General features: G+C 41.2%; 1 long non-coding RNA gene across 1 annotated transcript; it reads right to left on the reverse strand.

Annotated features, from left to right (window-relative positions):
* Positions 1–200: 200 nt before the first annotated feature.
* On the reverse strand, positions 201–1,903 carry LOC137083886 (uncharacterized). Its single transcript, XR_010906648.1, has 4 exons — positions 1,597–1,903; positions 1,434–1,493; positions 1,187–1,318; positions 201–1,012 (listed from the first exon to the last, which is right to left on the reverse strand). It is a non-coding gene; the product is annotated as an uncharacterized lncRNA (long non-coding RNA).
* Between the last annotated feature and the right edge of the window lie 3,998 nt (positions 1,904–5,901).

The raw sequence follows: 5,901 nt of genomic DNA on the forward strand, positions 1-5,901 counted from the left end.
GCCCTTATAGTGTCTTATTTTAAATTAATGTATAGATCAAATTTTACAATATAAAATGAAACCTGAAGCATAGCCTATATTTAATAAGATTAGAGGGGAAATGCCCTTTATATAAAGTAAAAAATAATAATTAAAAATAAAATAAATTCACAAATATGCAGATTTAAATATGTCAAAGCTGATTGAATACTGGTCAGCATATTGCTTCAGAATAAATTATATTTAAAACACACACACACACACACACACAAAATATCAAACTTTTTTCCGGACAAGCACATGAACATGCTTAATGTCAAGCCCTGTATCCATTATAAAAATAATCCAGAAGGCTCCGGGGGGTTAATAAAGGCTTCTGGCGGACCGCCTTCAACTTACGAAATAAGAGTAATGCCTCTCGAAGTTCAAAAGGTTTACGCCACGTCCGACGTCATCGTCGCGGCAATTACGTTTTTTTTACACCATGTCCGATGCCGTCGCTGCGCCAGTTGCGTTTTTCTTCCTCTCTACATCCGACGACATCGCTGTGCCAGTTACACTTTTTCCGTAACTTTAATACGGAAGGCCGTCGCGCCAGAAGCTACATATTTTACATTATAACTTTTTACATTACAAACCCATCGATTCACATCAGAATGTCTTTATTAACCCCCCTGGAGCCATGTGGATTACTTTTATAATGGATGGATGCACTTTTTCCTGGGCTTAAAAATTTGGACTGCCATTCACTGCCATTTATAATGCTTTAGATTTTTTTTAAATATAACTCCGATTGTATTCGTCTGGAATACACCTAGTATGGCTTGAGGGTGAGTAAATCATGAGGTAATTTTCCTTTTTGGGTGAACCTACCCTTTAATAGTTATTTATTTTACCTGTATCGATTCAAACTCACATTTAATCATTTTCAAGGAGTTTCATGAAACTTATCTGTATCTGATGGCGATCTGAGAGAGAGACCATGCAGTGAAGCGAGATGTAGTTTCATCCGATCCGTAAACCAGTTCAGTTTCTTGTCAAGGAGTAATTGATAAAAACATTTAAAAAAAAAAAAAACATTTTATAGGCTTATTGACAACATGTTGCAATGTTTACACTGTACAATGACTCAATGTGATTTAATTAGGGCTGAATACTTCAAATTTCACAATTTGATATCAATTAAATTCATAAAGTTAATATTTACCAGAAATTGCAGCAAATATAGTGAAACTGCTGTCGACCTCCAACCATTCGAACAAATAGACGGCGCAAGTTGTTGAGAGCTCCATGAACCCCGAGTGTAAGTTAACGTTAGGAACTCTGTATTTCAACGGCTCTGGGAGCACAACACACACACACACACACACACAACACACACAAATATAATTATAAAACAATATAATGTCATAAATACACTTTGTAGATGAGGTTAAACACGTAAGTTAACTTACTTTGTGTTATCTTGGTTGAAAGTAAACTCCATGTCTGCACTGCACGGTGAGTCATGTCCCCTGAGAGAAAAGTTTTGGCTTCTTTAAACGCGCACAGCAGTTACATATTGGTATAAATCAATAAATTATGAAAAACAAATGGTAAATGAGATAAAACACTTACTTTATAATATTTCCCTGTGAAAAAGTTCTCTCGCCTCAGTCGCCTGTTTCTATCCTCCGCTCTGCACCGCGAGTCAAAGAAGATATCTCTAAGTTTAGGTGCGCACGGACACACACACACACACACACACACACACACACACACACACACACACACACACACACACACACACACACACACACACACACACATACCATCCTACCACAATATAATGTTTATAAACTTCATACTGTTAATGAGATAAAACACTATGCCGGTGTAAACACTACTCATTTGCTCAGCATTGCGATTGAAGGGAAATGGCGTCTGGTCTGTCAGTCGGTGGGGGAGGGGATACGGGGGCGCGCGCATACAGCACGTGCATTTCCTGGATGTACGTAATTATCCTCTCCGCCAGATGGCGCTGTTTTCACTAGCCGTGTTAAAACAAAAACTCTTTACTCTTTGACTCCTTGAATTAAGACTTGGTTTATATGGTGTGGAATGGTACGTATTAAATACGGTAAGTTAAATAAATGTGCTCATATCTATATAATTAGAGTGTTGTATATAAACCAGCTGCACATAGTAGATTAAGTTTAGTTTACTGTAGTTAAATAAATAGACTAAAGTATAATTGGAGTAAAATCCAGAACAGTTTAACTTATGTTTTTAAGTTAAAACAACAATTATACTTGTTCATTCAACAGAAAATCTAGTGTAGTTATTTCAACATATGTTTTTGAGTTAAAACAACAATTATACTTGTTCACTTAACTTTCAGTCTAGTTGAGGACAAGAAAACTTAAAATGCCTTGTTGTCTGGACAATCTAGTTATCTCTACTGAAAAAAATTTGTTGAAATAACAAAATCGCAAAAAAAAATTTTACAGTGTAGGCAGCCACGTTTTATTGAAAGGCCATTTTGCCAGCGGTGAAGTACCCCTTTAATATGACCAATGAATATTATATGCTAATTTTCAGGCTTGAAAACATGAAGCCTAAAACAGTAGCTTGCCTCTCTGCCAGTTTAATCATTTTTTGACATTATGCTCAATTTGGAAGCTACACTGAACCACACAAATGTCAAATATGCGTGCACAGAACCCACCTAAGTGTACAACCATATAATCGCAAATAGTCTCTAATAGGTCTCCCAGGATGTGGATAAAAGCCTGGGCCCTGAGACGCCAAACGCTATGGGCATCTCAATGCACTGATTGGGGCCAAACACTCGGCTAATGAACCTCCTCAATGCCAGGTAGTATGGCGGCCATAACCACCCAATACCCCGCACAGCTGATCTGGATCCCCTCAGATCATCTCTCTGCCAGAGAACCCAGCGCCACGCGCCTGTTGGAGAGCTACTGCAGCCATTTGGTTGGCATTCACGCTCCCTGACGTTTTATCATGTCCATTCCTGCACTGCCATCTCTGTCGGTGAATGCCACCATAGTAAACATCAGGGGATCTGTTAGTCCATATGAAAATGGTTAATTTGGTCAGAAGAATTTGGATATGCAGAATGTTCAAATGGGACACAAATGTAGAACATTGAGCAACACTCTGGTTTCAATCATTAAAGTGGGAAATAAAGGGAACGCATAGTTGCAATCCAAATGGCACACTGTATCCTCAGTTGTCAAGTGTATACATTTGTCATCCAGCATCAGAGTCTGATAAGGAAATGAATGCTGTGACAGTAAAGTGCATGAAGTGTCCAACATTCCACACCTAGTTGTTCATCGTCCAGGTGAACACACTACACACGTTATTACTACTACTAAACGGCAAAGAATAGTGCACAAGTATGCACATTTGGAAGCATCTTATGTGTTTTTGTCATTTTGTCAGTCCGTCGTTCAGCTGTGAATTTGTACATTTGAGGTTTCTGTCATGATGGGACATCTGGTCGTGAAACATTTGTTTCTGTGAGAACAGCCCACTATGAACAGAGCAGAGAGGCCAAAGAATCAGCATCGCAAGTGCAACACAATCTCCTAAAGTTCGGTTCTGCCATGCATATAACGCATTTATGAGCACGTTCAGCGGGCATTAATAAGATAGCCCATGGAAAATATCCTCATCCTATTTTATGTCCCACCTCGGCACAGCCAACTCCAAGTGCAGCAAGCTCGGAAAGGTGTTCCCCACGTTTCGGGGCTCGCACGGCGCGCATTCACCGTCCCGGTTTGCTCCGGCTGCCACGACCCACTCAATATAGACAGTATATTTCAGCAGTCAACTTTTGGCTCTCGTAGGCAAGACAGATGAAAACGCAGCGGTGGCAGTATGAGATTTCAGCGCGGGTCCAGATTAAACTGGACTCTCCCAAATGAGAGCTGACAGGCTCAACGAGCGGCAGATCATTTCTGGTGAGCGCTGCAGTCTGTGGAGCCGCCCCCACGGAGCAGAGGTGAGCCGGTAAGGATGATAACTCATACCCTTAATTGAATCGTGGCTTTAAATTTCATAATACAAGATGCCCATGTGACAGCTGCCGAAAAAAATGAGGCGATGGAGCCAAGGGTATAGCATAATAAGAGGAAGGGAGGAGGGGGAAACGTCTCGGGCACATCGAGCGAGGTACGGGGGATATTCTTCTTTGATAACGGATAGCCTCCAGTTGTATGGACCATTATTCCAAGCACACCTTACAAAGCAAATGAACTTGACAGATGGTTGTGTCACCCAAACCCTTGACTACCGGGCCGATTATGCAGAAAACAATACAATAGAAAAGGGAATCATTACCAAAGGAACTCGGTTAGTCCGCCGAGGACAATGCCATGCAGAGGAACAAAATTACACTTGTGAAATTGGACAGTGAGAATGAGTTTAACATAAAGTGGGTTACAGCCAGGCAATCTGTCATAGCTAAAGCTATTGTCTGGGCCTGCTTGCATGGCATATGAAGTCATCTGTCATCTTTCTGGCTCTATTAATGGCCGCCGCTCAATTCTTAAACGATAGCTTTCACCAGGGCAGACCTTCCAGTCCGTGCATGCTGATGAGATCCCGAGCGTCTCACGCACGTACGAAACACCGGCGTGCCACGGGCTGGAAGTTGGCTTTGTTGACACGGCATCTTTGCCATTTTCAGGGTTTAATTACATCTTGGGCTAAACACTGAGCAAAGCGGAGTGTCTGTGTGGGTCATGTTTGACAGCAGACTTTCTCTACGGCAATCCTTCCAGGGGTAATCACACATGGAAGTTAAAAATGGCATAATATGTGGGCCGTTAAGAGAGTTTGCCGTGCTGCTTCACAGTCAGTGCTTTTGAAATGATTTATGTCATAATTTCTTCCATCTGACTCTATTTATTATGATGCAACCCTTACTGAGAAATTAAACAGAAAGGAAGTGATAAAACACTTGTAGTTCGGTTAGTTTGGTTCGTTTGGTCCAGACCAAAAAACAAAAACAAAACATCTAGTCCTGGTCCGCTTAGCGTTCACACTGGCATTTTTAACAGTGAACCTAGAGTTACCAAACCAAAGATATAAGGAGACGGTCATAACCTGATTGGTCTGCTTTTATGACGTAGGAGCTTGCTTACCGAATATTCAAAACAATGCTGTGTGCTGGATTAAACGGCATCATTTTATGCATGTGCATGGCATTATTTTTACCCGCTGAGAACTCATGAAGAGCTCATAAAATGTTCAAAACAGCAGCAGGATTTCCTCCATTTTATGCAGAAAAGAGACGGCTGTTGTCTGTACCGTCAAATGGGCAACACGGGTCCTTTGATGAGAAGAATCAGGTATGCTTTTCGTGCGTTTTTTTTCTAGCATTTTCGAAACATGCTCTTCGGACCAAATATTGATGAGGCACTTCCTCGTTGCTCCACGGTTGCCCTCTTACGTTAACGTTACTCATTTTGGATACACCAATCTTTCCGCGTCGTCAAATCAGCTGACTATGCGTCGCATCTTGTGACATTACGTCCGGCTTAAGGTTCGTTTACATGTCTTTGGTTCGTATTGCGTTCATATATTAATCGAACCGCACCAGAGTTTGTTTGTAAGCGGAACGAGACCCATCTTTTTAGCGGTCTCGGTCTGCTTGTTTGGTGCGCGCCAGGGTTCGGATGGGAGCGTTCACATATGTTCAAATGAACCGCACTAAACAAGCAATCACACCAGGGTTCGTTTTAATCGAACCAAACATGACAAGTGTGAACGCACCCTAAGTCTAGATCAATTAAAATTAGATGCCTATAACAACTTCACTCTAAAAAATGCTGGGTTAAAAACAACCCAAGTTGGGTTGAAAATGCACCGACCCAACAATTGAGTTGTTTTAACCCAATGGTTGAGTTG

Source organism: Pseudorasbora parva, chromosome 7, assembly GCF_024679245.1.
Source record: "Pseudorasbora parva isolate DD20220531a chromosome 7, ASM2467924v1, whole genome shotgun sequence".
In the NCBI taxonomy this organism is placed as follows: domain Eukaryota; kingdom Metazoa; phylum Chordata; class Actinopteri; order Cypriniformes; family Gobionidae; genus Pseudorasbora; species Pseudorasbora parva.